The sequence below is a fragment of the Rhipicephalus microplus genome, chromosome 9 (genome assembly GCF_043290135.1).
Source record: "Rhipicephalus microplus isolate Deutch F79 chromosome 9, USDA_Rmic, whole genome shotgun sequence".
Classification (NCBI taxonomy): domain Eukaryota; kingdom Metazoa; phylum Arthropoda; class Arachnida; order Ixodida; family Ixodidae; genus Rhipicephalus; species Rhipicephalus microplus.
Genome location: NC_134708.1, coordinates 4,037,509 through 4,048,542, shown reverse-complemented (window position 1 = coordinate 4,048,542; position 11,034 = coordinate 4,037,509). Strand labels below are relative to the sequence as shown.

The 11,034-nt window shown below is 46.8% G+C and overlaps 1 protein-coding gene across 1 annotated transcript in view; it reads left to right on the top strand.

Annotated features, from left to right (window-relative positions):
• Positions 1-7,170: 7,170 nt before the first annotated feature.
• Positions 7,171-11,034, top strand: part of Hpr1 (THO complex 1-like protein Hpr1) — a 74,918-nt gene continuing 71,054 nt past the window's right edge. Inside the window, exon 1 of the mRNA XM_075872994.1 lies at positions 7,171-7,368. The gene's annotated coding sequence lies outside the window, so the exon portion shown is untranslated. The remainder of the gene's footprint in view (positions 7,369-11,034) is intronic.

The window sequence follows — 11,034 nt, the reverse complement described above, 5'->3', positions numbered from 1 at the left end:
TAAAAAGGCACCTTGTAGGCGCCCAAATTAGGCAGGTAAAAGAGAGCTTTATGCCTCCAATATAGTAATTATAGGCACAATAATTTTTTAACAAATGCTAACAGCTTCAAATAAGACGGAAGTGACCTCTATTTATGACCGGGAGAAAGAAATGTCATTGTTTAACCACACTGACAGTGAACGTAGCTCGTAATCGTCCTTCGCTACGCACGCTTTGCAGAACGCGGTCGTCAGAGCACGCCTCTGTGTCCTTCTTTTCGGCGTGACTGAGAAAGGTTACACGATCAAGCAGCCATCCGGACCAAAAACAAAAGGAGCAGGTAGTGAACGCCTTAAATCAAAGTTCCTTTCTCATAGAAGTGTGGCAGCTCGGGCTAGTTGGTATGGCATGACGATAGTTATAGCGCGAGAACAAGACGACGACCGGCCGTGTCCTTCTTGTCTCTGTGTCGTCGTTTTGTTCTCACGCTATAACTATCGTTCTTTCTCATCTCACCTGGCGGCTCTCCGCAATCGTGCCATACAGTTGTTCTGCGATTGCGCATGCGCCAACCGCTCGCGCCATGTCTGAGCAGCTGCTTATGCTCACCAGCACGTCCCATTTCGATGCTGCTAACGATTGTTTACGGGAGTTAATTGGTTGACCAACAAATGATTATTATGTTGAACCCAATGGAGTTCCGAACAGTCGATACTGTATATATATTGTCCTCGTGACCATTTTTCTCCCTCTCTGCAGCCTTTTTTATCTGAGAACCGGATGCTCATATCTGGTTAACCCCCCGGCCTAGTCCGTCTCCCTAATAATTTTGTTCTGCACTTTGTTCGTCGAACGCGCTGAATGAACGGGGCATTTTAATTAAATTTGAGCGACAAAAGCAAGCCTTGGTTCGTTCATATGGGCCTTTTTTTCCCCTTCAGCACGCATTTCAGATATTGCATTTTCTTTTTATTCGTTCAATTTTCGTCAGCACCGCGGAGTCAATGCACTGCGTTATGCCAGCCGCCCGTATATTAATGCTGCCAACCCTCGCCGCAATATCCCCGGAAAGCGTGGAATGCGAAGAATGATCCCGCTGCCGGCAGCACTGTGTATTTTCCTACTTTTTTTTCGCCTAGTGCACTCGATATATCAAGCAACTACAGAGAAGCGAGAAAAATGCTCGTGATGGACGCTATGTACTTACGCACCACGAATGCGCTCCGTGGCTGTGAAGCTCAATTATTTGGCAAACTTGTGCAGTAAGGAAATGTAAAGACCGACATGCATCAAGAGAATCAGGGAATTCGATCCTTGATCGTGCTTCTCTGAAACCCCGCCGCTCATTTCTCACTCCGCCCGACGGAGCCGAGGGCTGCACCCTCTGATGCTCAAACTGATTGTGTGTGCGTGGGCGTGTGTGTGTGCGTGTGTGCGTGCGTGGGCGTGTGCGTGTGCGTGTGTGTGTGTGTGTGTGTGTGTGTGTGTGTGTGTGTGTGTGTGTGTGTGTGTGAATTGTGAATCTTCGTTGACGTGGTCAAACGATACGAAAAGTCTCCATTCGGACCCACGCGGGTAATTCCAGTTGATCAAAAGTTAATTTTCAACGTAAGAGCTGTGAGCTCAGCTCGCCAGATACACCGTGGAGGTGCATGCACGTACACAATCAACAAAGTATAGAAAAAGAAAATAATAAAGATAAACATAATACATATAGCCTTTCAAGAGTGCACATAAACGAAAATTAGTATATAAAAATTTATGACGTACGTGGACATGTAGTATATTTATATTACAATTTGTGAGAATTCACGAATCAAGATCCAACTTGCGTCTGTCGATCGGGTCAGCATCCGAGATGCCGACCCGATCAAAATGCGAACAAAATGCTCAATGAAAAATTAATGGACGTAGTTAAAACAGATAAGAATGCTGTTTTAATTGTCTTCATACGGATGTTCAGTAAAGTTTAGTGTAATAAAGTATTCGCACAATCCAACTGAAGTTATTCGCTTGTGTGATGAAAAGAAAGCTTGAGACCTTCATATATGCACGGCATTGCATGTTTCATTCGTTTAATTGCGCTCAATGCATACATACTCGATCACCGCCATTGCGCTTGTACAAATACGTGCTTCTTTCTTCTTATTGGCGTAGGAGGTGTGAACTCTGGGTGAACAGAGGTCGTGGGTGCGACCACGCGAGCTCAATACTTGCTTTCGCCATCTTGAAAATGAATGTAAGCGCGCATCGCTTTAGTCCGCAAATATTTTAAATTGGACAACATTACCTGAAGACACTAATAAAAGTAAGTAGAAGTTATTTTGTAAATTTCATTAATTATTCGCAATTAGCATACAGTGAATAATTAGTTATTATTCTGTGGGTTTACGTCAGAGATTATGGGAGACGCCGTAGCTGAGGGCTCCGGAAATTTCGACTATCCGGTAATGTGCTTTTAAGGCACACGGCCACCATCGACCACCGCGGCCGCAATCGAACTTACGTGTAATTAAGGAAATGCTTATTCGTTAGTCATGTCCCACAAGAAGAATCGGATCTTAGGTTCAGAGCGAAATTAGAATTGAGTAATCATCATTGACAGCAAAGAAACGCTGTACTACGTCGCTCCTTGAACACGGCACGTCAAAGGACCCCCCTCGAATATTGTAGCAGTGCTCTTGTGAAGGCTTATTGGTCAGCTCAATTAATTACTCTTATGCGCAGCGTACATCTTGTTCGTTCTTGGCTAAAACAAGTTGCATAAAAGTAAACACTGCACATGAGGATATACGCCTCGAGGAATATTTCTTTTGCGGAGCATTTCTTAGTAACGCGATGTCCCCACTGCGTCTCGCGCCAACTGTTTGACATGTCTCGTGTCGTCGTAGTAGCCAGTTTCTTTGCATTGCATGTCTTAAAAACGCTGTCACAGCATATCCACGGAGTGAATGATGATGAGTGGGCTAAGCGTCCGTCCGTCCGCTTCACCCCACTCGTCGTCATTCAACTCGTGGATATGCTGTGATTTTTTTTTCTCCTGCTCGGCTCAACGCGACGCTGACCTGCAGCAACGAGACTTGTCCGAATGCAACATGGTCTTTGCACCGAAAAAAAAATCGGAGGCTCTACAATTAGTACGTTGGTTGTAATTCACATCGAAAAAAGAAATAGTATGGTAAATGATAAAAACAGCGCGAACAAGAAAAGTCAAAGTGCGAAGAAACTTTTTATTGCTTCAGTGCAATATAAAAGATGAAAAAGTGCGAGTGGGGAGGGGTAACAAGTCACGTGACCTTTTAAGCCCGGTTCGTCATGATGCAAAGTGTAAAACCTGTTAATCGACAGATAGTTAATCTCTTCTTTTCTTTGTGGACGTTTCACCGACACACATGCGTCGCCCCTTAGTTTAATCGCGAAAGCGTCGGCTGTCAGTCGCGCTTGGGTTATCTTTCTATGACTTGCAGTCTGCCGACTCGATGCGGCGTGCATCCGCACGTGCTGCAATGGAGTGCCGTGTCCTGCCTAGTTTTAGACGATTCTGTCGCTGATTGAGACCAACGTGAAAACTAATACTTTTGACGTTGGTTCTGTAACGCTACACGTCGAACCGCCCGTCATACATCGTATTGCCTTCACAAAAGTGAGTCGAAACGCAGCAGATTCAAGTAAAGCCTGGGCATATACTGACTGTGCTAAAGGTACAACTAATCCAATGGAGAATGTATATCTGGCTCTCTTCTGGCCACGTAAACAAAATGCGTACGCAGACGTCTGAAGGCGGCAGCAGCTAACTTGGGCGCTCTTAATTACATTCCCTTATATCGCGGCTAAATCGCACAGCTGCACGCGCAGCGGAACTAGAGAGATAGTTTCCTCGTGGCGGAAAAAAAACCTCCTCAGTCGTATTTTTTGCTCGTTTTTGACGTCAAGAGGACATCTCCAAAGCGACGAGGACGAACTGACCTTGCGGGCAAGAGAAAAGAAACCGCCCTCCTCGCTGCGGCAGCCGGGTGAAGGAAAGTTTTGCGACCCGAAGGAGAGCCCCGCGCACGTCATCGGCTGTGGGAACCTGCGCGCCGACCTCGCGAAGAGAGCGGGCGATCGTGCCACGCGACTTCCTTCACGAGGAAAGGTTATCGCGAGAGCGACGCCCGCGGACGCTTGCGTCATCGCTGGAGTCGCGCGTTTCGCGATATCCCTGCCGCGGTGAGATCCAGTGGCCGCAGGAATGCTGCTGCCGCGCACATCGTCGCCGTGGGCATTCCTTATTCTGAGTGCATGGTTGCCCTGCTATAAAATTGCAGAAAAGGGCAGCTCCGTTGGCGAAACATTTCTGTAAAACATCCCGAACATAAATAAGCGTGACCTTTAATAAGAGAAAAGTGGAAATTTAAGGGCTCTTATTTTTCTTTGTTATAAGCGCAGTATTAAATGAGTCCAACCAACCGACAATGATGCCAAGGAAAGGGGATGTAGAAGTGTGTAAACAAAAATAAGCGGAAGGAGATATAACTTGCCGTCGGCAGAACCAATCGGACGCGTTCTTCCAATTGAGATCGCAGGTTCGGTTCCTGCCGCCGACAAGTTGTCTTTTCGTCAATTTCTTCGCATTTACACTACTGCAGTTACCGCTAATAAGATCCTAGATGTTTGTGCTCATTCAGTCGTTCACGCATGACCCTGATATATCCTTGAATGAGCCACAAAAGAGGGTCCTCTTGCGAAGATGTCTTTTCACGCTTCCAAGCATGCACAAAACACACTACAGGTCATCAACAATGACGTCGCGTCAACCCGCGACCTTCGGTGGTGGTGTTGCAAAGGCGGCGTTAGCCGTGCTTAAAAGGCCGGCAATTGTTCCGCCTGAGCATCTCTTAAATTAAAGGGGGCAGTCACCAAATGTCACTCAGCCCAGTGAAAAGTCATCTAGATACGTTTCGCGCTCTTCCTCGTCACCGTGGGTCCTGCAGGAAAAATGACATCTTCCAATGCCACAATCTGTCTGCAAGCTACATATCATCTCTTTCCTTTCTCTGTCAAATTACGGGCACAGCCAAATGAAATGTTCGATGTCACCACAAACGGCACAAAACGGGGAAGCCCAGTCTTGAATGACCAAGCCGGCGTGTATGCGGAGTCGGTTCTTATCCGATAAAGCAGCGTCGCTTGTTCTCTCGAAAGTCCGTTGATTACGCATGACTGAGGCGGAAACTTGTGGATCTCCCTGAAGTGATTGCGTAGAACATTCTTGCTGCTCTGGTAATTTTTAGGAGCCCTTATTTTTGGAACGCAATTTCGCGCTTCGCGTGCAATGGCATCGATCAGCTTTTTTCATTGCCAGGCTTCCAACGCGGGATAATATCCACTGAAACAGTACATTAAAAGATCGTGCCGATCAGGTGTTTGTTTGCCTTGTGAATTTTTCTCGAGGTAACCCTCGATGCAGCCGCTATAACGCAGACTCAGACCACATCTCGTGCAGAAAACGTTTACAATGTTCGCCAAGCCACGGTGTTTGCTGCGCTTTGATTCTGCTGTTGTGGACGACACACCACGATCGAGGCGGCCCGCCCAGCGAGGGTGCGCAGCTATCCGCCTGTGTGCACACCGATCCATCAGTGTAAACTTAACCAAGGTACATGGTGCTCAATCCGTCTAACACCGGAAACATCGCTTCCTCAGTTGGAACAGTGCTCGGCTGTTGACATTCGGGCCAAGCGCCGCTGCTCCATGCACCGACTTTGGTTGGGCAAGGGGTGAAGCGAATAAAGTATTTCAGGCTCGTAACTGCTTTCTTAAGCATATTTGTTGGGGTTGATTCCACGGTTACATACCTTATTATGTATACACGCTCGTACGTGCGCATACACACATGCAGAAATGCTAAATTTTCGTGGTTGAACCTCGGCTCCCATGTATGGAGGCATTGGCGTTGGAACTTGAAAATAGTGATACGTCCCGTGTGTTCTGTTTTAGCTAAGCGCCTTCTCGCAGCAAAAGCAGTGCTTTAATTTATTATTGTGCGAGAAAGATTAATTGTCTATCTAGTCACCACCCAATTAATAGAAAAGCACGAAAAAATTTATTACTACAGGCGGTTGAGGTCCAAGTTTCCTACATAATTCTTCAACGCATATGCAATTCCAAAGATTGTTGAATGTTGCAAAAAATTTACTAAAACTTGGTATCCAGAAGTGTGGCAGATTGGGCTAGTTGGTATGACATGACGATAGTTATAGCGCGAGAACAGAACGACGACACAGAGATAAGATCCTTCGTGTCCTTCTTGTCTCTGTGTCGTCGTTCCGTTCTCGCGCTACAGCTATCGTTTGGTATCCACATTCTGCTAACAGCCCCTATATAGGCATACATCTGAAATATTCACCAATTCGTGTGTTAGGATCCTGGAATCACTCTTATGTATTGTTACAATTTCACAAGATAACAGATTCAATTCACACATGAACTTTGTCCATTTTAAATGAATTACAGAAATGTAGTCTAGCTGCTGGACTGGGATTAACACTTTTATTTATTCAATTTTTTGTAGAGTTGAGAATTGGTGAACTTTTCTATAGAGGCGAAAAAGGACACGACACAGCATCTCGTGTCGCGCTACAACAAAAGTATGTGATCGACCAACAAGCGCGCATCGCCACAGCAGCATGTGTGTCCTTTTCTTTTTTTCCTCGACGTCGCATCGTGCCTGGCTTGATGTGGGCTCTGTTTCATCGTGCACAATCGTGATTGCCGCCTTCATCATTGCAAATATATATATATATATATATATATATATATATATATATATATATATATATATATATATATATATATATATATATATATATATATATATATATATATATATATATATATATATATATATATATATATATATGACGTAGGAGACGTGATGGCTGTACGGTGAACCATTTATTTGTCTTCGTCTTCCTCCTCCTCTACCATTTCGCCACACCGTTCTCGTGTCGTGTGGTTCGTCACACGCTTCCCCCCTCCCCCGAGCGAGACGTAGATGCAGGGGCGGATGATATCGTTTAAGTCTCCCGACATGAACGATGTCAGTCTGGCGACCGAGTGGAGCCACGCTGCGGTCGATCTCGTAGTTAACTGTCGAAATCTTGCGTATGAGGGTCCTTCCATGATTGCGCTGAGTTTGCCGCGGTTCGGGTGCCAGGGTGTTTCACATAGAACAAAGTCTCCCACTTGAAGCTCTAATGGAAGGAACTTCTTGTCATATATGACCTTGTTTTTCTCGTGATATGCTACTGAATTGCGGACTGCGTTTGTACGAGCTTCCTGCAGATTTTCGGCAACGCCTGAAAGAAGATAGGGATACGATGGTGTGCCATACATAAGAAAGCAGGGTGAGTAGCCTGTGAGTTCGTGGGGTGTTCTATTGTACTCGTCGACAACGTCCGAGAGGAGACGCGGCCACGGTTTTCGGGGTTCGTCGTTGGTCTTACATCGGAGGCGAGTAACGATCGTCTGATTAGTGCGCTCGTTTATGCCATTACACTGCGGGCGTTGTGAATTTGTTAAAAGCTGATGAATATTGTTGTGCTTGAGGAACTGCTTAAATTTGCCGGCAGTGAATCCTGTGCCGCGGTCGGAAAGGAACTTCCGAGGCTTTCCAGCAGCGAAGGTACTCTTCGGGCAAGAGATGTACGCGTCACAAGTCTCATTCTTGTGTGCGAAAGCCCACACATAACGGTTGGCATGATCAACGGCTAAGTGAATTAATCTTTTGGATGATCCGTAGTTGCCAAAACCTCCGATAGTGTCCATGGCCGGAAGATCAAATGGTTGTTCCGCTGGTGGCAAAGACTCCAAGGAACCAAATCGTTTGGTCTTCGGTTTCTTGCAGCGCTGGCAAGTATTGCAGTGGCGTATGTACTCGCTCACGTCGGTGATGATGCCGGGCCAATAGTACTGTGGGGAGAGAAGCCGCAACGTCTTCTTTACCCCGACATGACCGAAAGCGTCATGAACTTTTTGGAGAAGAGAAGCCCGAAGGGCAAAAGGCACATAGACTTTTCGTATTCCTCTGCGTGTCACTATACTCAGTCCGTTCTCAATGGTATGCTTTCCGGGTGGTTTGTCGTGATGCTCTCGCAGTTGCTCAGCAGATAGGAGTTGAACTACTGGGCTTCGAGATAGTGCATCAGCTTCAATGTTGTCAATGCCCTTTTGGTGTTTGATGTTCACGTCGTATATGGAGAGTTTCAAGGACCACCGGAAAAGTCGGCCTCGGGGATTCTTGATGCTTTTAAGCTATTGCAACGCTGCGTGATCTGTGATCACAGTGAAATGTTTCCCGTGTAGATAGCAGTGCCATTTATCAATGGCGTCAATTATTGACAAACATTCGAGTTCTGTGATGGCGTAATTAATTTCGTGTTTTAGTAACTTCCGTGAATGGTATGCAATTGGGTGTTCTCTACCTTCATCATCAGCCTGCTTCAAGACGGCGCCGATACCTCTGTTGGATGCATCGCAGTATTGCACACAAGGCTTAGTGGCATCGTAGATGTTAAGGATTGGCTCTTCTGTCACGAATTTCTTGAGCTGAGTGAAAGCCAGTTCACACTCCGAATTCCAGTTCCAGGTGGCGTCTTTGCTGAGCAGGTGCGTCGGTGGGTGAGCGATTTGACTGAAGTGGTCGATGTATCGACGGTAAACATTGACAGTGCCGAGAAAACGCTGCAACTCTTTAGGGCGTGATGGTGTCGGAAGCCGTAGGATTGCGTCCACGTTGCTTTGCTTTGGAGTGACGGTGCCATGCGAAACCTTGTGTCCCAGGTACTCAATGGAGGTTCGAGCGAATTGACATTTCTTTAATTTCAGCTTGACGTCTTCGCTTTTGGAAGCTTTCAAAACGCCCTCCAGATGCCTCAGATGGTCTGCAAACGCGTCAGAGTAGACAACAATGTCATCGAAGTAATTCGTGACGTTCTGCAAACGGTGTTTTGCCAATATGAATTTGACAGCCCGTTCGAAGGTGACCGGAGCATTCCGAAGACCAAAAGGCATGACGAGCCACTCGTAGTGACCGGTACGTGTGACAAACGCCGTTTTCGGAATGTCATCAGGATGAATCTTGACGTGCCAGTAACCTGACGTTATGTCTTAACGTCTAGAAGTACGTAGACTTCCCCAGAGAATCGAGAACGTCATCGATGCGAGGGATGGGCTGATAATCAGGCACTGTCAATTCGTTCAGCTTGCGGTAGTTGATGCAGAAGCGCATTCGTCCTTCCCCTTTTTTTCTCTGCCAGAAGTGCTGGCGCAGCGTATGGGGAGGTAGATAGTCGTATGACACCTTGCGTGATAATTTCGTTGATCTGTCTGTCCATTTCAACGCTGTCGGTTTCTGAGCATCGATAGGGAGCTCTACGAATGGGAACATTGTTGGTGAGATGAATGCGATGCATTTCGCCATTGATGCACCCAATGTCTGTCTGTGACTTGGAAAAATTGTCATCGTACTTGTGGATAAGCTGCTTCAATGCCAACTGTTGAGTTTTATTTAGATGTAGTACGTCGCAAACTTCAACACCTTGCAAAGACGCGCCCATGTTAGCCGTGGTGTAATTTTGTGAACGAGAATGGAGGATGTCTTTCCCTTGGCGTAGAGTCATGGTGTCAAGGTCCAGCGACAAGTTAAAGAGGCAAGCACTATCCAAGCCAAGAAGTAAGTTGCTCTTCATGCCTTGTAAAACACGAGCCTGAATTTCTCTTGTCACTTTTCTTATCTGTACCTTTAGATTAACGCGACCCAAAGTTTTGGTAGATGATGTGACTTGTTGAACTGAGATGCACGAATTCCTCATTATTTGCAGGTGAAGTGCCTTCAGCACTGCTTCGCTGATACAGGTAATCGTAGCTCCGGTATCAAGAGTAGCGCTGACAGGGTACCGTCAATGAGGGCATCAATCTGAATTACAAGACCTCTGGGTCGCCCTCCTCGTTTCCCTGGTTGGTGGAGAGGGCGGAAATGCTTGCGCGTCGTGGGCATTCATCATGCCAGTGCATCTGTCGGTGTAAGCCATCCATCGCACAGTGTTTGCACTCGCACACGGGTGTTCGTACCGGGGTATTACGTGGACGCTGACTAGTTCTGTCACTTGTTACGTTAACCTGTGTATTCCTAGCTGGTGTAAAGCGATGTAACTTCACTCTCTGCATGGTTGACTCTACACGAAGTGCAGCTGTAAGCCATGCCTCTGGTGTAGACAAGGTAATCCCAGCAAGCGCCATCTCCATTTGCGCAGGAAGGCTGTCGATGAGCCCTGATATAAGGTGCGTGTCCTTTAGGTCGGCGAGACGTCCGAGATACATTTTTTTCATTATAGTATTCGTTCAAGCTCTGGCCTGTTCGCAACCGGCAATGAATGAATTGGTGAAAAGGATCCGCGACGCCGCTCGTAAAGCGTTCCTTCATGCGTTCACATAAGCTCTCCCAAGACGCGTCTGTGTCGAAAACCTCGGTGAGAAACCATCGGAAAGCCTCACCTTCAAGGTAATCGGAGAAGTAGCACAGCTTGTCTCGCTCCGTCCATGCTGCGGCCGCACCTCAAAGAGCCGGAGCCACTTGTAAAAGGGGACGTCCGGAGAAGCTCCCGAGTACTTCGGGATGTTGATGACTTTCTTGGATGTCGCCATGAAGAAGGGCACGGTAGATCCTGTCGACTAGTGGGACGCAGGAGACGTGATGGCTATACGATGTCGATGAACCATTTATTTGTCTTCGTCTTCCTCCTTCTCTACCATTCCACCACACCGTTCTCGTGTGGTTCGTCATGTGTGTGTGTGTGTGTGTGTGTGTGTGTGTGTGTGTGTGTGTGTGTGTGTGTGTGTGTGTGTGTGTGTGTGTGTGTGTGTGTGTGTAGCGCGTGCACTTATTACGAGCTGGCAGCTGACCAATAATCCCTGGTAACTTCGTCTGGCCCACAGAGTTTCCTAAAAACTCCATGGTCTGGCCAATGCCTCAGCGGGGCGTGAAACTCGGGTGGTGGTGTTTGACGTAACTT